The 23100-nt window shown below is 50.2% G+C and overlaps 1 protein-coding gene across 2 annotated transcripts in view; it reads right to left on the bottom strand.

The window, feature by feature from the left end:
* Positions 1–20101, bottom strand: part of WSCD2 (WSC domain containing 2) — an 84343-nt gene extending 64242 nt beyond the window's left edge. The window contains exon 1 of one of the 2 annotated variants that reach the window (XM_031442932.2): positions 19655–20101. The gene's annotated coding sequence lies outside the window, so the exon portion shown is untranslated. The remainder of the gene's footprint in view (positions 1–19654) is intronic. The other variant, XM_031442931.2, reaches the window with a different exon arrangement.
* Between the last annotated feature and the right edge of the window lie 2999 nt (positions 20102–23100).

Genomic DNA, 23100 nt, shown 5'->3' with positions numbered 1-23100 from the left:
GCTGTCTTCATTTCTCACTGTGTCTTGGCAGGCGATGCTCTGGCCTTGAACCCCCCTACAGTCTCCCCATGCACCAGCCATCCTCCACTCCACCACCACCCCTCCCCGCTACTCCAGGGGCAATTTAATCTCTGGGTGTCCAGTTCCCTGACACGCTCCAGGAAGGAGGTCAGTAGGGTGAATTGCAGCATTAGCATAAATTATTGACCCAGAGCTGTGGCTGTCACTGAAGGACGCTGCGCGTAACCCACACTGGGGCCCACAGCCTCCAACAACTGGTAGGTTCAGGTTGTGCAGAGAAGGCAGAAGAAATCTGCCAAGTGCAGGAAGTTGGCTGACCTTGTTCCAGCGTCAGGCAGCCCTGTGGCTGCGTGTTTGTGTGACTTCAGATGAGCCTCCCACAGATGACAGGACAATTTTCGGAGGGTTTAATTTGTGCTCGATTTCCCTATATGTTTCTCTCGTCCACATTTCAAGCAGGTATCCAGTCTTGCTATGACACCTGGCCTCAGGGATACGTTCGCAGGGCAGGAAATAGTCAAAGGCTGTTCTGATCTTTGTAAGAGGCCACAGTAGGGTCGCAAACTCGAATGCCTACAAGGGGCCAAGGAAGGGAGTGGGGGCCACTTGTAAGTTGATGCAAGACGGAGAACAGGAGAGCCCACGCCCCTCTGAGGGGGCAGCACCTGGTCCTCAGCACAAGCCCTGAGTTACCTGGGTTATCCCAATTTTTCCAGCGATATTGGACATCTGGGTTTTTATATAAAATATTCCACTTTTTAAATCCTCGAAGCTAAATTAATGAATTTTTAAAAATACAGAAAAAGCAAAATTATGGAGACAGTAAAAAGATCAGTGGTTGCCAGGGGCTGGAGGGAAGGAGAGAGGGAGGCAGGGAGGACGGGTTTTTTTTTAGGGCAATGCAATTATTCTGTGTCATTCAGTAATGGTGGATATGTGTCACTATACATGTGTCAAAACCCACAGAATGTACAACACAGAGTGAACTCTAATGTAAATTATGGGTTTTAGGTACTAATAATATACCAATACTGGCTTACCAGCTGTAACAAATAACCACTCTAACACAAGACGTTAATCATACGGGAAACAAGTGGAGGGGTGTGTGGGTGTGTTGAAAGGGTGCCGAGGAACTCTTCGTACTTTCTATTCAATTTTTCTGTAAGTTTAAAAATTCCCCTCTCCCCTCCAAATGCCGTCTATTAATTAAACGAACAAACCCAGCAAAACAGAGTGAAACATCTGGGGGGTCTCATTCAGTCTTAGAACTATTAGCAAAACCTGTTGAAAGCTCATTGCTCAGCCTGGAGAGGGGTCTTGGGGAGGAGGATGAGGGGAGAGGAAACAATCTCTCTGCGACAGGGAATCAGGCCAAAAACAAGTCCTGGCAAGGGGTGGCCCTTTGAGGCCAGAAATACCATCCTCGGCACAGACTTCCCTCCTTCCAAGCTCAGCCCAGAAACAGCCGTTTTCAGACTTGGAGGAAACGTATAGAATGGGTGGAGGGGTTTTGAGGGTGACCAGGTGGACCTAGTTAAGATGAAAATGATGTTTCTTGCAACCCAGTAGAGACTCCAAGTCTAATTCGAATGCATTTCATGAGATTTAAGAACGTTGATGCTTCCGGTCCACCTGTATTTGTGGCCTTAAATAGATTCCTTGATACCCACCGCCCACACCTGTCTGCCTCAGTGGAATTCGGCCATCTGTCAAACCAGATTCTTAAATGTGCTGGCTCCTGAAATAGACAGGGCTGGATTTCAACCCATTCTTAGAAAGGCTTTGCTCAAATCCAACCAAAATTCACCCACTGATCCCTCTAACAGCTTACGGAGAAACAAAGATCTGTGTAGCTCACTTCGTAAGGATAGTTTTAAATAGTTTTAACAGCTACTATTGGCTAGGCTTAAAAGGTGTGGAGCCCAACCAGGGAGGTAACCTGTGAGTAACCCATCATTCAGAGAACGAAACATCTCCGAGATACTAAAGGACTGTTCCGAGGTGACCTGGGCGAGAGAGGCAGTGCGCACCCAGCACACCTCCACCTCCTCTTTGTCATGAGCTGAGTCTACCGCCTTCTACCTCTCGCCATCTGACAATCTATTCCCACAATGCAAAGCCAATTAGCAATTATACTTTTTGTTCATGTGCGATGTTTAGCGTTTTGGCAAGCATGTAGGAAGCATCTTAAAAAACAGTTTCAAAAATATTACATTTGAACAATATTTGAACTGCACCAGATGGCTCGTTGATGCAGAATGATGGGAAAGGGTGTGCTGTGTGGGGTGGTGGTAGATGGTTAATGTATATTTCAAAGAACCCAACGTGCCTCCTCATGTATGGGGTCTCCAATAGTTCCTTGCACCCCCCCCCCAAAGGCCCAGGAAATCTACATCTCTCCCAGACAATGTGGGAGGCAGGATAATAACAATAATGATGTTGTTAATATTTATGGAGTATGAACGATGTGCCAGGCACTGGGCTGTGCCCTCTGCATAGATTATCTCATTTCAACCTCATCACAAACTTATGAATGCAGTTCTGTTATTATCCCCATTGTACAGATGAGAACACTAAGTCTCAGGTGAAGTAACTTTCTCAAGGTCATGTAGCTCCTATATGGTGGTTCTGGGATTTGAACCCAGGTCTGTATGACTCAGACCCAGGTGTCTTCATTCCCCTCTCAAAGTTCTTTTCACAGCATCACTGTGATGGTTAATTTTATGTGTCAACTTGGCTGGGTCACTGGGTGTCCAGACTTTTGGGTGTGCCTGAGAGGATGTTTCTAGATGAGATTAACATTAGAATCGGTAGACTGAGGAAAGCAGCTTGCCCTCCCCAATATGGGTGGCCCTCACTCTAGAGTTCCTAGAGCCCTTTTGTGGTGGACAGAATTAAGACCCCACCCCCAAAGATGTCCACATCCTAATCTCCAAAACCGGTGACTCTGTTACCTTACATGCAAAAGGGACTTTGCAGATGATTAAGTTAAAGGTTTTACGATGGGGAGATTATCCTAGATTATCAGTGGGCACAATATCATTACAAGAGTCCTTAGGAGAGGGAGGTGGGAAGGTCAGGGTCAGGGAAGGAAACAGGACATCAGAAGCTGAGACCAGAATGATACAATTACTGGCTTTGAAGATGGAAAAGGGTCATAAGCCAAGGAATGTGGGCAGTTTCTAGAAGCTGGAAAAGGCAAGGAAACAATCCTCCTCCGGTGCCTCCAGAAGGAACACAGCCCTGGCCCTACCTTGATTTTAGCCTAGTGAGACCCAACTTGGGCTTCTGAGCTTCAGAACTGTAAGAGAATAAATGTGTGCTATTTTAAGCCATCAAGTTGGTAGTGATTTGTTACAGAGGCCATAGGAAACTCATACACCCTTCAGCATCTCTAAGGGGTCATTTACATACTACTGAGGACACCAGAGGGACCCTCCACTCTCCCTTCTGGTGCCCCTGCCTTCCCTCCTTCAACAACAATGAGAATATCTCCAACCTATCACTACATTGTGTGTTGCGCATCACACATTAGCTAGCTAAGGAAAGCCTTCCAGAATCAAGGCAGGTGGTAGCATCACCTGTCTGCCATTTGCCCCTCCACACCGACTCCTCTCCTTCTCCACCCTGGTCTCGGCCTGGGGGTGGTCAGCATGGACCACATCAATGGCCTCTCTGATTCTCCAGCTTCCTTGAGTTTGGCCAATAGGAGGGCAGGGGATGAGAAAATGGGTAGAGAGTGGTCAGGGCGTTCCTTCCTCAGCACCTGTCTCTCTGTGGTGCCACCAGGGTTGACTGAGCCCCTCTACCAAAGACCACGGCTCCCTTAGGTGACCCTCTCCACACAACTCTCTCCAGGTTTGTCACCTCTCTTGCCCTCTGCCTTTTCAGGACTATGAGTGGTAACAGCTCCCTTCTGGCACTAACCCTGGGGTGCTGCACCATCCCTTGCAATTTCCCCATTTCACACACCCTCCCCTCCCCTTAGTAAACTCTCATCAGCTGCCCAATTTGAGTGAGTCATCACTTCCTGCCAGGCTCCTGCTGATACCAAAGATGACACAGATATGACACAAAGTTAAGTCGTTTGTCCAGGGTCAAGAACCAGGCACTGGAGCCCAGGTCTGTCCAAAACCCTTGGCCAGAGACTGCCAGGGTGGCCCAGGGGCTGCGGGCTACAGAGAGCCAGGGAACAGGTTGCATTTGTTCACCTTCCCATTTGAATTCTTGGCCAACAGTTAATGATTTAGAGCTTCTGCATACACACCCAGAGTTCCTGCTTCTCTTGAAAGATTAAACAGATCAGCACTGTTTGTTCTAAGTGTTTGTGCGTGTTAACTCATTTAATGTTTGCAATAACCCCAACGAGGTAAGTACTAGCACAAACTCAATTTTCTATATGGGGAAACTGAGGCATGAAGGTTAACATCATTTGTCTGAGGTTAGTTAGCTGAACAAGCTTAAGAGCTGGGATCTGGACCTAGTCCATTGATCAGCCATGGTAAACTGAGCCCCACATGGCCTGCATTAGGCCACCTGCCTGGCCCCTGGGGATGTTTGAATTTGCAACCGCTTCCCTGGGCTCTTCTGTGTTTCCAGGGCAAGAAGACCCAAGCTCTCTTCTCAGCCTCCTGGGGTAGGCTTGGCTCATTGCTGACAGACATCTTCATCCCAGCAGGCTTGGCCACCCAGAGGGGGAGATTCGCCATCATCCCAAATGCAGCTCACTTGAAAGGGCTCTGCTCTTGGCTGTCTGATGACACAGCGCTGGTGCCGCCCGGTCCCGCATTTCCCCAGCCTCGTGGATTTCAGATGGCGTCAGCGCCCGGCTGGAGCCAGTGGGAGCCCGTGGTTCCCATCTCTGTGTCCGTGAACACACAGAGCCCTTGTTCTCCCGGCCCCCACCCAGCCCAGCTCAGGTTGGACCCTTGCCTTGCTTGTCTGAATGGGGCCTCTAACTTTGTCCTGCCTTGGGCACTGTCCCCTATCAGCCCGCCAGGGTGGAAAAACAAGCCACCCAGAAGCACTTTTGGAAAAAAAACAGTGTCTGAAATCAGAGCTGGCTGGGCCTCGTTCTCCCGGTGCAGCGCCTTTGGAATGGGCAGTTTTGCTGGGTTTTGTTTCCTCTCTCTCTTCCTCCAGTTTCTGCCTCTGTGCACCCTTGGGGAGGGGGGTCTGGCTAAATGCCCTCATTGTGAGGGTGACCGAAGCGCCCCAGATGCCCTGAGACGGGCCCAGGAGGGCAGAAAAGGGCTCGACGGCCCTCTTATCGCAAAGCAGCCCTCCCGACAACGTCTGGCCCCCGTGTGGGCAGGGGGGCGGCGGGGAGAGAGGAAAGCGAGCTGTTGCAAAGACCTGGTGGAACCTCGGGGGAGGCCAACGCAAAGTCTAGAAAAAAAAAAAGATGAGACGTGTTATCTGGCCAAAGAGAGCGATTAAGTGGTCATTAGCCTCTGGAGTAGGTTTTCATCTCCCCAACTCCCCAAGATTAGGGAGGGGACTGGATTAGTCCCCGGCCAGCATGGTCACTAAATATTTATGTGGTGACTTTGTGTGCAAGGCATTCTGGGAGATGCCCGGGAGGGCCACGTGGAAGGGGACACCGGACAGAGGGAGGCCTAGACTCTAATCTGACTTTGACTCTAGCTGGTACTGTCCCTCGGCAAGTCCCTTTCCCTCAGTTTTCCCGCATATAGACTGAGCGGGTGGGGGTGGGTCTAGATGACCCCCGCTCATCCACCTATGACCGAGAAACCAGGGAGTTTCTCCAAGAGTTCCCGAGACGGATGGCGGTGATGGTCACACAACATTGTGAATATATTCAATACACTGAACTGTACGCTTAAAATGGTTAAGACGGCAAATTTTATGTTATGCATGTTTCACCGAGATTTTAAAAATGGGGGTAGGGTGGCAAGGGGAAGGTAAGAATGTTAAAAAAGAATGGATTTATTGTCTATTATGTGGATAGACCTCTACAAAGACGGTGGCAGACAAATATGACAGTTCCTGCCCTAAAGGGAGCATTTTATCTCAGGGAACAGAGGTCTTTCTTTTTCTTTCTCTTTTAATTCCAAGGGTCTATAAGCTACACTCACAGGCCAAATCCCAGATCCGGCTGCCTGTGTCTGTAAATAATGTAAAGAAACTTTTGTTGGAATGTGAAAAGAAGGAAGGAAGGAAGAAAAAGGAAGAAAGGAAAGAAAGAAAGAGAGAGAGAGAGAGAGAGAGAAAGAAAGAAAGAAAGAAAGAAAGAAAGAAAGAAAGAAAGAAAGAAAGAAAGAAAGAAAGAAAGAAAGAAAGAAAGAAAGAAAGAAAGAAAGAAAGAAAGAAAGAAAAGAGAAAGGAAGAAAAGAGAAAGGAAGGAAGAAAAGAGAAAGGAAGAAAAGAGAAAGGAAGGAAGGAAAGAGAAAGAAAGAAAAGAGAAAGGAAGAAAAGAGAAAGGAAGGAAGGAAAAAAGAAAGAAAGAAAGAAAGAAAGAAAGAAAGAAAGAAAGAAAGAAAGAAAGAAAGAAAGAAAGAAAGAAAGAAAGAAAGAAAGTAAAGGAGGGAGGGAGGAAGGAAAGGAGGGAGGGAGGAAGGAAGGAAGGAGAGAAAAGAAAGAAAGAAACGCTCTTCAGCGATGTGTGCAGCAACCACACTCACGCACCCTATTATACCCCCATCCCTCTACTTAGCTAACAGAATCCCCATCTCTGGAAGAGGGAAGCGATTTGCTGATTTGCTAATTCCCAGGGAATGTGTTATGATCGACCTAAACCAGCGTCTGTAACTGGGGGCAGTTCTGTCCCGAGGGGACACGTGGCAAAGCCTGAAGATATTTTTAGTTATCACAATGGAAGGGGGAGGTGTTCTTGGCACTGGATGCTGCTCAGCATCGTACAGGGCACACAGGACAGTCCCCCACAACCAAGAATTACCCGGCCGGAATGCCTACAGGGCAGAGGTGGAGAAACCCCGCTGCAGGTGGTAGGCGGGTAGACAGACCAGTGCACCCATCAGTGGAACCTCAGCCAAGTGAGAACCTGGGAGCTGGCGTGTGATACAGCGAAGAACAGTCAGGGGATCCTTGAAGGATGAAAGCACGGGGTCCCAGCGGAGCAGAGGCTGAGCCCTGAGGGTGGGTGGGGGAGGAACGGCAGCCACAGAGGGGCCTGGAGTCCCGACCTCAGGAGGGTTTAGGAGGCAGGGGCCCAGGGCCAGGCTGCAGACCCTGCAGTGGGAGGCTGGTTCATGGCTCCAACAAGGAGCTTTTCTTAAGAGCTTCTCTCGGAGATCTGCCCAGGGTGCCTGCTTGGTCTGGCCACACCCAGCCACACCGGGGGTCTTGGGGCCTGACTTCTGAGAGGGGGCTGTCATGTGTTGCTTCGGAACCCAGAATCAGGACGGGGTGAGCAGAGAGTCTGTTAAAGGGAAGGCCAAAGTGAGGACCGGGATCCAGGGTCCACTGCCAAGCATCCACCTACTGCACCCGGGGCCCGCGTGCCTCGCTCTGCATCACCTCCTCCCTCTTCTGCTTCTGAGCAGCAGCCGGACCAGATGCAGGATGCAGCTCTGTGACGCCCCATCGCCTCATCTGTAGCAGCCTTTCCTGGAGTTCTCCCCTCACTCTGGGGTACTCTCCTCCCTCTTCCTTTTCTTGGGCGATTCCCACTCATCCTTTCCATCCCCATCTCCACATCCCTTCCTTGGAGAGACCCCCTTGACCGCCTGGACTAAACCCAGTCTCCTTCCTTTAGGTTCCCATAATACATCAGCCTTTCCCTTTGGAAAAGCTCATGACACTTCTCTGAAATTATTGATTTAAAATCTGTCTCATCAGAGGGGAAGGAGAGCAGAGTGGTTAAGAGCACAGTCAAATGCAGCCGGGCCAGGGAGATCAAGGTTAAGGAGGAAGCGGTTTCACATGGCCAAGGGGGCTTTGTGAAATTTACAGGGTCTCCTTGCAGGACACTTTGAAATGCAGCCTTGATAATTGACATGTCAGTGGGAATCCTTTGATCGTCTCTCCTTCACAGACAAGAGGGAAAGAGGGAAAGCACTTTGGGGTGACGCCATTACCTAAAGTTGGGGGGAGGGATTGTGTGTCCTTAACTCCTGCTTGGAAGTTAGCATCAGACTCCTGATTCAGACAGATCTGCTCCACTCCTGGCTGTGTGACTCTGGGCAACTCACTCCACCTCTCTGATCCTCACAAGCCCCACTTTTAAAAATAGGATGACAGTAGCAATCTCGTGATGTTTAACGAGGCAATCCATCTAAGGCACAGTATCTGGCATGTAATGCGTGCTAGATAAACAGCAGCTGTTAGTATATGATGGTATCTGACCCTTGAAAAGACTCTAAACTTGGGTTTCCTAAGACGTGGGTTCTAGCCTGGTTCCACCACTCATTCCTGTGAGATATTTTTACTCACATCACTTAACCTCTCTGACCCTCCTCTGTCATACTATGAAAGGACTACTAGCCCCAGAAGGGGGAATGAAGAGGACTAGGGTCCGCACTGTAATAAACACAGCGGCAGATCTATTTATTCATCAATTCTAGCCTCACTATTTCCCAAACCCTTCTTTTCCACACCTCCTGCTCAGGTCCCCACCATCTCACACTCACTCATTCATTCAACAGATATTCAGCGAGCACCACTGTAAATGAGCCAGACTTCACCTGCTAGGCACTGGGGAGACCATGGTCAGGGACATAAAAACCCAGCCCTCACAGAATTTACACTCTAGTGCAATAGTTCTCAACTGGGGGCAATGTTGCCCCCTTCCCCTGAAGGGCTATCATCCAGTGTCTGCAGACATTTCTTCCACTGTCACAACCTGGGGAGATGTTACGGTCCTCTAGTGGGTAGAGAGGCCAGGGATGCTGCTAAAACCTCCCAGGATGCCTGGAACAGCCCCCAGCCACACAGAATTATCTGATCCAAAACGTCAATAGCTCTGAGGTGGAGAAACCCTGTTCTGGAGGAAAGAAGCAGGCAGTAAACAAAACGAATCTGTCAATCACATGGTAGATGAGAAGGTGATGAGAGCCATGGAGAAAAAGCAGAGAAGGGGAGGTGGGATGCCAGGAATGGGGACGGAGATGGTGAGATGGGGCTGGATTTACTGAAAGTCTTACGTGTAGCAGGAGATGAAGACTGGAGTCAAAGAGGACTCCGCGGCTTTTGGCCTGAGCGTCTGGGAGGATTGGCGAGCAGCCCTGCCCAGTGTTCTCTGTCTGGCCATTCCTCCTCCATGCTCCGTACAGCAGCCAGGCCAATCTTTGCACAGAAATTTGGTGCTTCCATTTCTCTTCTCTAACCCCCTATACCAGGTTTCCCAAATGCCCGGTGGGTACCCACCCTAACGCATGACCTGACTCCTCCAGGTCCCCCAGTGCTCTCCCCAGCCCGATTCTCCCAAGCCTCCAGCCACCATGCACCTGATTCACTTCCCCCATTGCACCAGGCCCTCACCCCTCTCTCCTCTGTCAGGAACACTGTCTCCCTCCCTCACCCACCCTTCACTCTTGCCCGGCCCTACTTCTCTTGAGGGACTCGGTTCAGATGCCACCTCCTCCAGGGAGCCTTCATGGACACCCTCCTGTGGGTAAAGGACCTCCTCTGGGCTTTCGCAGCATCCATGTGTCCTCCATCAGAGCACTGATCTGCTGGTTTATAATTTCCTGCCTCCTCCACGGGGCTGTGAACCGTGTGAGGTTGGGCTTCAGAAGCATCTTGCCGACAATGGACCAACCACCCAGGTTTGCCTGGGACTGAGGGGTTCTCAGGGTACCTAGACATTTACTGCTTAAGCTGGGAACAACCCGGGCAAACCGGAACCAGCTGGTCACTCTAATTGTGTGCTTAGTAGAGTCTAGTCCAAGGTAAGCTCAATTCTTATTTGCTGAATGAATGGTAAATAGGAGATTTACAAGTGTTTCCTAAATGGATGGATGAAGTTCATCGGCAAGGAATTAATCATTCAAAATGGTTAGCCAGCCTTTGGGAAGACCCCAGCCCTGGTCCATCATGCCTTGAGCTCCAAGGACCAATAAACATCTCGGAGTCCCTCCAGCAGGGACCCAGGTCCCCGAGCAGGGTCCAGGCCCACCCTCCTGTCTGCACAGATATGGAGGTCAGGTTAGGGGAAGCAGATCTGGGCCAGCGAGTCCACCAACCTAATTCTCCTGGACCAGAGGCCAGCCCACCCTGGGCCTGGCACTCAGCTGCCCCACCTCGGAGCCCCATGTCCTCATTCTTGTCCCTGCCTCGGCCCTGTTATCTGACCCTTCATCCAGGACAGCTGATCTCCCTGTCTTTTGGTAGCCTGCGAAGCTAGAAACTTGAAAATGCTTCTCGGGGTTTTATTTTTCTCTTTCTTTCGTAGTTTCTTTTTTATTTTCTTCTGGGGCAATCAATCCTCCAGCCTTATCACGTTTGGTGGGAAAAGGGGCTAATTGTGTCCTCTGGCCAGATGGCCTCTGTGCCAGGACAAAAGCGGCTGGGTTGTTTATGCACATGTATATTTGGACCCTTGAGGTGCTTACAGGACAGAGAGAGGCATGCACCACATCACATGTGATTTTTTTTTTTTTTTTTTTTTTTTGCCCAGAAAGTAGAGAAAAACTTGCTTAAACAGGATGGCAGATGTGCTCTCTGTGCATAAACCAAAGCAGTATGGTCCAGGAGGGGTCTCCTCAGAGGTAATTATCTGGCGGGGGGATTAGGGGCTCTTTCCACGGGACCCATGACCCTCAGACAAAAGAAAATACAAAACAAAGACATTTAATTTGATGAATTAGTGCACAGTGAACCACCTTCCAGGGCAGGAAACAACCTGACCAGCATCCCAAAGCCCCTTCTACACTTCTTTTTAACCACCCCTCCCAAGGTCATGACCATCCTGACCACTACAGTCATATCTTCCTTATTTTTCTTTATGTTTCCACCTATCAGGAACATTGGTCATCTATCTCCCTCTCCCTAGGCTGCTGGGCTGGAGTTTTACAGAAAGAGGGAAGTTTGGTGGGTACCTACTCTGTGCCTGACACTTCCTTAGGAGGCAGGAGCTATGAGGACCCCCAGGTTGCTGATGAGAAAACTGAGGCTCAGAGAGGTCGCATGACTTGCCCTCTGTCACACAGCACGAAGTGGGATGAGAAAGCCAGGATCCAACCCTCCCTCATGCAGAGGGATGGCAGCTGAATTACCTTCACAGCCTCTGCAGAGGAAGTTTTATCCCAGGAAATCAATAGAGTGAAGAAGAAATCAGAGAGAACATTAATAATCTCGGGCAGCAAAATGAACTGTTTCTAAGCCACCTTTCTCACTGAATCCCATCCATGGGGCCTGTTACAAATGGTGCAGCTCAGAATAAAAAGGTCCTCCCGTGGCCATCTGAGGGGATGCTGAAGGCATGCAGCACAGGACCGGTTTCTAGAACAATGTGCTGGTGTGTCTTTCGAGGGCATCCCCAACACGAGCTCTCTATGGTTTGGACAGAGCAGTCTCCGTGTTCCCCATGTGAGGGAGACCCGGCTTTACAGCAGATGTCCAGCTGAGCCCTGGACATGCTTGTCTGGTCTGTCCTATGCTTTAAAATCGCCTGAATTGGTGGGCAACATTTACAATCAGGTAGACTTTGCATAACACCTTGGAGTCCTCTTGGAAAAAAACAGTTGAGAGGTGTGGTCACCATGGGCTCTGTTCTCAAGAGGCAACAGCAGGCTGGGGTGGGAATGGATACAGCACTTGTCTCTGGTTCACTGCTTTCCCTGTGCTCTGTCTCCCTCCTAGGGGACCCACCTGCCCCTGGAAGCATCTGGGTTTGCAACCTGTCCGCGCATCCTTTGAGCCATCACAGCTGTTAGCCAGTGAAATGACCCATGAGGTGAGGCTTGTTAGAGAGCGCAGGTTTGGCAATGAAAACGGGAGGGCAAGTGACGGGTCCAAGGCTCACAGGGGCCAGTGGGATGTCCAGGCTGAGTCTTCTGGTCATGGGTGTCTCCGATTGCCCTGAACAGTTACAGAGCCCCTGCCTGGCCTACAGCATCACCATGACAATAATCATCATCATAGTGGTAGCAGTAATAGTAACACTGAGTACACTGCATGGTGGGGTCGGTGCTAAGTACCCTGGGGGTACTGATTTTCCTTTGGGGACACCCCCCTCTCCCACTATTGATCTTTGTGGCTCAGGAAACCACGAAGGCTGCTTTACCCCGAAAGAGGTTCCAGGGTTGGTCACAGGACCCCAGTCTGGCCGAACAGACTGCTGGCTGATTCCAGGAGGCTGTAGGTTTCAAGACTTGAAGGAACAGAGCTTCCAGCTGACACACCGAAAGGATGGAGTTATTGACAGGCATTTGTGTACAAGTGAAGCTAGCCAGAGCCAGCCTGAGAAGGAAGCCCACCACAGGGGAAAAGAAGAGTCAAGAGACTGAGAGGGCGGAGGAAGGGGGCAGGGGAGAATGCTCTGTGACACTGTTAAACTCCTGGATCCAGCCAAGCCTGAAGCTAGCTGCTAGTTACATGAGCCAATACAAGTCTCTTCTATGCTTGAGAATAAAAGAGTGTAACAATGTTGAAGTTGGACTTTCTGTCACTTACAACCAGAAGAATCTGACAAATAGAAATACTCTCAGTATTTCTATTTGACATATGAGTAGTTGGAAGATAAGGGAAGCTAAATAAAGTCCCCAAGGCCATACAGCTGTGAACTGGTAACACTTGGATTTGAACAAGGTTTGCCCTAAACCTAAAGCTGTGAAGTCAGAAATCTTGGCCTCTTACAGGGCTGTCCCTCTGCCTCTAGGAACCAAGAGTTGGGGATTTTAGAAACAGCGTATGTTCAGAGCTGCTGGTACACTGTGGTGTGTTGGGGGAGGCCAGGGAGGGCTGAGGAGAGGCTGCATCGAAAAGAAATGTATAATTATTATTTAAATCAGTTCAGACGCCATAAGGAGAAAAATCAAAGCTTTCTGTGGCATTTCCCCTGTGCCATTTTTTAATTCTATCTTATCAAAACACAGCTGGGATCTGTTTTTCAAAAGGGAAAAACTACTTTAATTTAAAAAAATTCTCTAATAAAAGAGTTAAAATAGCCCACAGGCCATCAGGTGACAATGGAAGGAAGACAGGAGCATTTCAGCAACTTACAGCAGATTAAAAACCTAATTTGTTGACTCTTTTTTCCAAAGCTCACCTCTCCCCTGGAAAGCTGTGTGTTTTGCATAATGAGGCTAAAATCCTGAAATCGCTGCTGTCCGCCCAGCTCCCTCTTTGTTGGGATTTCAATGGGCTCCCACCTCAAGTGGGGGTGTGGTTTCTTCTTGCTGCTGTAGCTAAGGTTGAATAGAATCATTTCACTCCCTGTCCTTATAATCTTTACAAGGCTTCCCACTGCCGGAAGAATAAAAAGCAAACCATTTACAGGGCTGGCAAGCCCTGAGAATTGCCCATTTTGACCATGTACCAGCTCTTCCCCAGTCTGGAAGTGTGTCCATGTCTTTGGTTCATGACAGTCTCCTCACCTCAGGGCCTTTGCACATGCTGGCTCCCTTTTCCACCTGATGAGTCCTATTCATCCTTCAGAGCCCAGCTCATTTTTCTCTGTCTCAAGGAAGCTTTCCTTTCAAAGCCCTAATATATGCCCCCACAGTGTCAGAGACCTTTCTTCCTGGCAGTTATTTTGAACTGTAATTATATGCAGGCCATTGTCTTGTTTTTCTCTTCATTGTCAACAGAGTCTGACACATGGTAGGTACTCAATACAATTTTGTTGAACAGGCCAATGGGTGAAGCTTGACGAAGGCAGTGCATGGTATTGACATGCCATGGGTTCCTCAACCCCTGGGGTCTTCCTTTGGCTGTGCCCAAAGCCCCAGCCCACACTCTCCCAGCACGTTTCAAAATCTGCCTGCCTATCCACCTTTGGGTGTGCACGGTGCTCTGGGCATGGGACTGTGCAGTGTAGGGAAGGGAACATGGTCTCTAGGGTCAGATCCAGGTTCAAATCCAGCTCTGCCACTTTACTGCATCTCTTTAGACTTTTAACTTAATTTTTATTCTGGTAAAATATACATAACATAAAGTTTTCTACATTAACCATTTTTAAGTATACAGTTTAGTGGCATTAAGTACATTCACATTGTGCAGAGGGCTCTGTTAACATGATCTTGTTGGATTCTCACAACAGCCCCGTGGGTAAGGGTTGAGGATGGAGCTGTTCCCAGGGAGGGGGTCAAAGCTGGGCTGGACCCCAGTCTAATCTGCCTCCAGAACCCAGGTTCTCCTGTTTCCTCCCCAAACTGTAAGCTCTGTGAGGACAAAAATGGAGTCTGCTGTCTCTGTATCTTCAGTGCCCAGCAGAGTACGACTCTTAGAAGATTCTGAGCAAATCCTGAGCATCAGCAAATCCTGACGCTCAATGAGTGAATGCATGAGTGAGAGAACGAAGGAATGAGCAAATCTCCCTCCACTGAGAGAGACACTTCCCATGTCTGCAACATGATTCATTCCTGCCCACCTAACCTCCAGGTGAGCTAAGGGGAAAGTGTTGACTGCGTGCTATGAGGTCATTATGGCAAACATGCCTGCTGGCACTGGGGAGGCAGGATGACATCATGGTTAAAAACACGGTCTCTGATATCCGATGATCTGGGTATAAATCCCAGGGATGCCTCTTCTGGGCTGTGTGACCTGTGGAAGTCAATCTACCTCTCTGAGCTTCTCAGATTGTAACAGAAGTTCATGGCAGAAACTACCTCAGAGGATTATTGCTAGTAACAGATTTTATATATATATATATATATATATATATATAGAGAGAGAGAGAGAGAGAGAGAGAGAGAGAGAGCCTCTGGCATGGTGTGTGGTATCTGAAAAACACTCCATAAGCATTATTTGTTGTTGTTGTTATTATTATTATTATTATTATTATTATTATTATTATTATTATTATTATTATTACTACTGCTAATGTCAGGATGAGCAGAAATCTAGGGAGGAATGGGCTATCCATGGTGAGTTGTACAGGTGTCCATTATGCAGCTCTGAATGAGTACCAAGGGTCAAACAGGAGGAGGAAATACAGACGACTAGTAACTGCATCGGTTAGCTACAATCACAGTAATGGTGCGTAACAAACAAGCACAGAACCACAGTGACAAGTAATAAGAAGCATTTACTTAGCTAACCTGTTGTGGCCAGCTGGAGCTTGGCTGAGCTAGGCTCTTCACTGAAGTTTGGGCTCAGGGTGGCTTGACATGTGTGTGTTCTGGGGCCAGGCTGAGTGGGTAGCAGCTACCTTCGGGGAGCTCTTCTCCCAGCCACGGCAGAAACACGCAAGGCCCCAGGGGGCCTAAACTTGGAACAGACACACTGTCACTTCCACTGCACCCTAATGGCCAGAGGTAGACACATGGCCAAACCCAAAGTGAAGGCTTAGGAGCCTGCCTGTCCCTTGAGTGGGACGAGCAGCAAAGTCCCATGTCTAAGAGCACAGATACGGGGAGGAGGAAGAAAGGGGGCCAGTGATGTATTTACTCCAATAACCAAACACCAGGCAAATCTCGGAAAGGGGTCCCGCACTGCCCTGCTCTCCTCACCGGTTTCTGCAGCTCCTGCCTCATTGGCTCCTGGTCAAAATCTGGAAGACCCTGAGCAGTAACATTTGCAGTCCATGGGGACCCCATCCCCATCTTCCCAACATCTGGACCTGCTCCGGGGAGCCATTAATCTCGGGCAATTTCTTCCCTCACTTGATTTGTTTATTTAAGGAAAACAAGTTGCTCCTAATTAGAAATACTGCTGTCGGAATGTTCCGTGCATCCTAGGCTGCCTGTGTTCAGACCTTCTGCCTAAAATTATACCTGCGCTCTTAACATCTGTGAGTCTGTTCAGCAACTGTCCTAAGTGCAGGCTTCTGGTGAGGGGGATCTGGGCTGTTGTGGGGGCCAAGGGAGCCAGGGTAGAGGAAGACACGGACTTCAGAGCAAAGGCACTCAGGAAGATGAACATAACACCATCCCAGTGCCCTGCTCGAGCTGGCGCCACCGATGCCTGAATCAACACTCAGAAGGTACACAGCCCGAGCACAGTTCAGATGCGCAGAGCAGACAGAAGGGGAGTTTTAAAGGTTCAGAGATGTTTTCTTTTTCGGACCCTCTCAGCTGTGTTGACAGCCACACACACACACCTTTACAGCCCTATGGACACTCAGGCACACCCGTGGAGTTGCACACACTCAGAAACACACACATACACGAGACACGCACAAAAGTTACGCTGCCCCACAGACAGGCAAATTCACAGGAACACACATCATACACCCAGGGACATGTGAGAAGATGCAACACAACATTCCAGATGCACATGTTCAGAAACTCACGCATTCACAGGAGACACGCACAAAATTCATGCTGCAACATCCAGAAACACACATTCAGAGACACTCACATGCACACCGAGACACATTCACATGGCAACCAACACACCCAGGTACCAGTGCTAGGAAACGGACACACAGAGATACAACCCAGCATGCCATACTGCACACAGGCACACATGTGTACACGCGGAGATCCACAAGTTCGTACTGCAAGACACACGGCTCACACCCACATAGGAAGCACACACATACACAGAGACACAATCAAATGTACCCTCTAACATTTACACAGGCTCAGAAACTCACACGTGTACACGGAGACACTCACGGAGGCTGCACAGCACACAGACCCTCACAGCACACGTGTGCATCTGTGCAGCTGAGCACCTGCCTCGTTGCAGACATACATCCAACTTACATACGTACAACTGCTTACCGCTCACAAGTACATCCTGACTCACACAGGCACACACACAATCACACAAGCGTAAATCCATCGCAATCCCATGCCTACACACTCATACTGACACTCGTCTCACAGGCGCGCACACACACTTAAGGTTTTTATGTAAGTCACACTCTCCTGAGCACACATGCACATACCTTCATGAGAATGCACACGTATGTACATGTTCACACACGTGTGTGTCCTCCCAGACACATACATCCAACTCCACCATGAAAGCAAACTGCTGAATTTCTGAATCCTACAAGTCAAGCTCACATATTGGAATCACTCCTGCCCCAGTCCCAACTGCCTGCCCGTTAACTCACTCTGTGTTGGCCGAGATGAGGTCTGCCTTTCCCACAGAGGTTTTAGCACAGACCCAGGGGAACCCTAGTTTTGGGAGGGGCATAGATACCCCAAGCTTCAGAACCACTCAGAAAGAAATAAGACTGATCAATCTGAGGCCTTCCTCCACAATCTCAGCCACTCCTGCTCCCCCACCCAACCCCGCACACACACTCAAGGCACTTTTCCCAGCATGGCTGTTCCTGCAGGGAACAGCAGCCTCGCCTGATCAGATGGCAGGCTGAGTGCCTGACACCCAGCCAGACAGGCTGAACTTCTCTGCCCCGGGGCCCTACACAGCTGCGAAGTTGAAGCCGTGGAGACAGCTTACCTCCACCTCCTGTTGTCATGGCGACGCAGCAGCTGGATGCATCCAGTCCTCCCAGACCGCCTGGGGCTCCCCACTAGGAGCTGCTTGTCCAGCCGGGCTTTTATGAGGAAGCAGCAAGGGGGCGGGGACTGCAGGTGTCAGGTGATTGGAGAGCCCTGCTCCCCAGTCAAGGATCACCTGGTGCTCAGATGGGACAGGGCCACCCTCCCTGCGGATAACAGCACCCACATGCTCATGCACAAGACCCCAAAACAGACAGCCTTGCTGGTGCATTGGTGTGGCTCCAGTCTTCACTAGATACACTAAGCCCTTCCCATGCACCATCTCAGGCAGTCCTCTCCACCCCCTTCTGAAATAGGAACTATGAACCCTTCACTCTACAGTGGAGGGACCAAGATTTGGAGGGTGAAGTGACTGGCCAACCTCAGATGGATCTGAGTCCTAGATCTCTTAAACACTAAATTCTGTCATCTTCTGGGATTTTCAAATTTTCATCCGTGACAATTATTCAGGGCCATGAGTGTCTGAACTGGGACCTCTGAGGATACATGAAATCTCTTCATTTTACAGAAGCAGCAACTGGGGCCCAGAGAGGTCTAGTGATTTGCTCAAAGTCACACAGCAAATTGAGGGCAGGCTTCTGGTTCAACCTCCTGGCCCAAAGATGGGGTTTCCCCAGGACATCGAGCACTGGCCTCCAACACCCTGGGGGAATCCCCAAGTCCCAGCAGCCTCGGGAAACAGCTCCAAGCCTGGCCCCAGGTCAGAATCCTAAGGAAGAGCAGGAGGACCTCAGACTCCCACCTCATGCCCCAAGTACTGTCCAGAAACCACACAGCAATGCTATTCCCTAGAAGCAGATGCCTAGCCCAAGCAAGCGGTCACAGGGCCAGGGGAATAGTCCAACCTATGGGCCATGGCCAGAAGCAACTCCGCTGCCTGCTTCACTGACCAGCTAGTCCATCGAGATGCCCCCAGCGTTAGGCTGGAATCCTAGCAAGGAAGCATGATTCCATCTAGGGGGCTGTGACCACAGACATGGCTCCAAAATGATCCCTGGAGACCAGGTAGCCTCTTTGAAGCATGTTTTTCATTAGGTGGAAAAAGAATCTGGCCAAACTCATGAGCTTCGTGCTGGCCTCTGCAGAGCCTCAGGGAGCCTGGAGTGTGGGGGACCACCCGTATCCTCAGAGCTGGGGAGGAGAGTGGGGGACCACCTGTATCCTCAGAGCTGGGGATGAGAGTGCCAGGAGCCCCTATCCAACTGCCCATTTCAACCCTTTCCTGCAAAAGTCTGTACCTCCCCAGGCTCCAATCTGAATGGTCTCATTGGGCAGCCCAGGAAACTTCCCCCAAATCTTTTGCTCATCTAAGGAGCTGCAAGGAACGGGACATGATCCAGGTCTCTCCTAGTGTCTCTGCCAAGGAGGTGAGTCGGCTCCTGCGATGACACTGGGGTCGCTGAAAAGACTAGGATGGAGGCGATCTGCCTGAACGGGTCCCCTGCCCCAATGCTTTCTCTCTTTCCTTACACACACACACACACACACATACACACACACACACACACACACAAAACACGCACACCAGAATGGACATAAGCAAGACTGCAAAGCACGCTGCACAGAGCCCATCACCCGGGCAGCCCTGACTGCTGGCTCCAGATGACAAGGAATCTCATTCACCCAAGTATCACCCCCACAAGCACCTTGTAAAGCCAACTTGAAAATACATCCAGCTCTTTCTCCCTCAGAGCTCTGAACTGGCCAGGAAGGGGGCGATTCATGAATCAGATTAAAGGGGCCCACTGCCCTCCCCCCTGGCCCAGCTCAGCCTGAGAAGCCCTTGTCATGCCTGCCTTTGGGGACCCCATGGGATGCCCGGAGGAAGGACCCCAGGATGAGCCGGAATGTCCCACCCTCTGCCGGAGGAGAGAAAGTTTGTCATTACCCGGAGCTGGGCTGTCACCACTCGGTTGCCTACTCACCAGGCTCTGGGCACTGAACCCCCAGCCTCCGGGGAGCGGCTGGCCCTGGAAGCCCAGATGGGGGGCAGGAATCGTTTCGCAGTAGCTCTGCAGCCCGCTCCCTTATGGCGCCCTCTTAGCAGGTCCAGGCCCCTCAGTCCTTACCTGGGGGTCTCAGCCACTCGCAAGCTCTGCCAGCGGAGCTCAGCAGGCGCCCGGGGTCTCTCTCTCTGCGACTCCCGCGTCCCGCTTGGCGCGCCCGCTCTGTGGGCGCCTTCCCAGCTGCCAGCTGCTGCAGTGGCATCCAGGAAAGCGGAGTCGGGCTTCTTTCTCTCCCCCAAGGCTCCTGCAGCCGGGCCCCGGGGCTATTTCTTCGGGTCTGGCGCAAGAGGCATCCTCCGCGCCTCCAGCGGGAAAGTGGAAGAGTGTGCGTCCTGGATTGCAGCAGCGGCGACAGCGGTGGCCGGGGACGAGGAGGCGGTGGCGACGCCAGCCGGTGAGCCGGGGAGGCGGGCGGAGGCGAGAGGAAGTGCAAGCCGGGCTCCTGCGAAGCCGAACGCCCGGGCGGGCTGGCGGGCGGCACTGCGGGCGCCCCGTGTCGCGGCGAGGCCCCCGCGCGGGCCCCCGCCCGGGGATGCCCGGGCCCACCGCCCTGCGCGCCGGGCGCGGGCTGCGGCTGGGCGCGGGGCTCCGGCCGCCCTCTCCTCTCCGTCTCTCGCCGCCTCCCCCGCTGCCTCGCCGGCTCTCCCGGACTTCACGTCTCCAGCCCGAGCTCCCCGCGCCGCCGCCGCCGCCGCCGCCAGCCCCGGCGCGCTCCTCGCGCGGAGCCACAGCACTGCCTACCGCTTAACTCCTTGCATGCCACCCGGCCCTCCCGCAGCCTCCCGCGGAGCTGGGCAGACCCGGTGCCAGGCCTGCTGCCGAGCTCCGGCAAGGGGCCCAGCCTCCGAGCCTCAGTTTCCTCGACTGTAAAATGGGCTCGGGGACCCACGTCGTACGGTTGTTCGGAGAATTAACTGAGACGATTATTGGTTGGGGGGGGGGGGTTGCCAGGCTGCCTGGCATTGAATAAATGGCAGAGTATTTGTTGCTGCTGCTGTCGGTTTTGTTCCAGAGGCTTAGCACCGTGCCTTGCAAATGGTGAACAGCCAATAAAGGCACACAGGGTTTTCTTTTGGGGGGTGGGGTTAAGTTTTTATTTTACAAACTGCACAGGCAGTAAGTTTAAGCTGTGTGACCTGCAGCTGATCATTTACCCTCTCTAAGCCTGTTTCAGAAGATTCCTTCCGAGCTCTGTGACCTTGGGCAAGTCGCAGCACTCCCTCTGAACCTCTGTATCCTCACCTGTAAAGTGGGGAGGACACATAACGCCCGCCTTCAAAGGACCTCCAGCAAAACCCTAGGAAAGGCGTGAAACTCTGTGAAACTCTCATGAACGAGCCACCAGTGAGTGAGAGCCTCCTCAGAGCCAGACAACTGGCCACGCCGTTTCAAACACATCTCATTAAGTCACTGAAACAACCCCAGAAGGCTGCTAGTTCCATCTCTGCATTCCAGATGAGAGTGCTGGGGTCCAGAGAGGTTAAGAGACTCACCAGGTTTAGCACAGCTTAGAAAAGTAGCAGTTAAGCTTGGGAGACACAAGGAGAGGCTCTAAACTGGCCATTAGCAGACTATTCCTATTCCTGTTGAGACTAGCAGCGAGAATTCACATCTGCATTTCTTTTATCTGAGTGATTATTCTCCCAATTATAACATTAATTCTTGTCTAACATAGGTAGTTCAGAAAATACTAAAAAAAAAAAGTGAAGAAAAGCAAATCAACCCCATTTCTATCACCCAGAGATAATGATTACTAGCATCTCAATGTATTTCCTTCCAGTCTTTTTTCTATACTTACATGTAGAAGTGGTTGGCACAAAGAGAAACACCCATTCTGTATCCTGCCAGTCTGTGTTAGGAGATGGAAAGGGCTTGACACATGCAACTCATAAATCTTTTGCTACAGCTGGACCCCCAGTTTTACATGAGATAAAGACAAGCAAGTGCTCAATCAGTGGCAGCTGTTGCTTTTATTAGAACAATTTTTAAGTTAGATCTGAACAATACTAATATTGATTGCCAACCATGGTTGAGTCCGTACTAAGTGACAGTCACAATACCTGTTAATTCTTCACAAACGTCTTAGATGATAAGTATTGGAATTGGTGCATTTAAATATGAGGAAACCGAAGCCGGGAAAGGTGAAGTCATTTGTTCAAAGGCACACAGCAAGCACATGGCAAAGCTTGAATTAGAACCCCAGCTCTTCCGCACCCCTCTGCCCCTCTGCAGTCACCAGCACTATTCCAAATGGCAGACCCTCTGTGTCTTTCCCCTGCCTTCCTCTTCCCACCAGAATGCATGCACCCCTTTGCTCTATCTTGGGGACAAACCTCCTCTGGGCAGAGGCCTGGGGACTGACATCTGGCTAAGGAACGCATTGAAGGATGGTGGGGGAGGTGAGAAGGCTGATATTGACCTCCAGTTGCCCCCGTCGCATCTCCACTTCTCCTTGCCCCTCCCTAATCCCCCTTAAGAACAGGAATTGGGCCCCTCACCAAGTGGAAAGAGCCCCAGGCTTGGAATCAAACAGGTGAGGCTCAAGCGCTCAACAGCAAGTGTCCTTGGGTTGGTCACTCACCCCTTGGAGTCTCTGCTTCATCACCCATGGAAGGACTAGTAATGTCTTCCCTGCCTGCTTCTTAGGGTTTGGGGGACTATAATAGATTGGAATGCTTGAAAGTGGCAAGATATATACATATATAATGAAGACGTTATAATCATTACTGTCACCACTATACAAGCATAGAACAGAGTACCAGGGTGTTGTGTAGTGGTGAAAAGTGGGAGCTTTGGAAACAATGTTGTGCTTTCCCATATGAATGTCCAGATGACCCACTGACAATGTATTGGAAGAACTGTCTTCCCCCCACTGCTCTGTGGGTTCACCTTTGTCACAAAGCATATGTCCCTCTGTGGATGTAGGCTGGTTCAGGGCTCCCCATTTGGTTCCGCTGGTCTCTTTGGTTATCTACATGGCAATATCACATGGTCTGAATTACTATAGCTTTATAATAGTCTTGATAGCAGTAAAACACTTTCTTTCATTGTTTTCTCTGCAAGATTATCTTTGATATTCTTGGCCTTTTGAATCTGCATATACATTTTAGAATCAGTTTATCAGGCCCCTCATACAACAATGACAAAAGACTTGTTGTGACTGGACTGGAATGATATTGAGTCTACAGATCACTGGAAGGAGAATTGCCATTTTTAAAATGAGTTTTCCAATCCCCCTACCTCACACCATACACACAAATAAATCCCAACTGGGTTGTAGATCTAAATGTGAAAGGCAAAACAGCAAAGCTTATTGTAGCAGAGGCAATCTTTATAACCTTGGAGTAGGAAAACACTTAAACAAGGGGAAAAGCTCTATTCATAAGGGAAAGAAAACACTGACATATTTCATACATTTCAGTCAAAAGAACTTCTCTTCACTAAAAAGCCTCCATTAAGAAAGTGACAAGTCAAGGCATAGAATGGGAACAGATATTTTCAACATAACT

This window comes from Camelus dromedarius, chromosome 31 (assembly GCF_036321535.1).
Source record: "Camelus dromedarius isolate mCamDro1 chromosome 31, mCamDro1.pat, whole genome shotgun sequence".
Classification (NCBI taxonomy): Eukaryota; Metazoa; Chordata; class Mammalia; order Artiodactyla; family Camelidae; genus Camelus; species Camelus dromedarius.
This window is presented reverse-complemented; position numbering and strand designations above follow the sequence as displayed.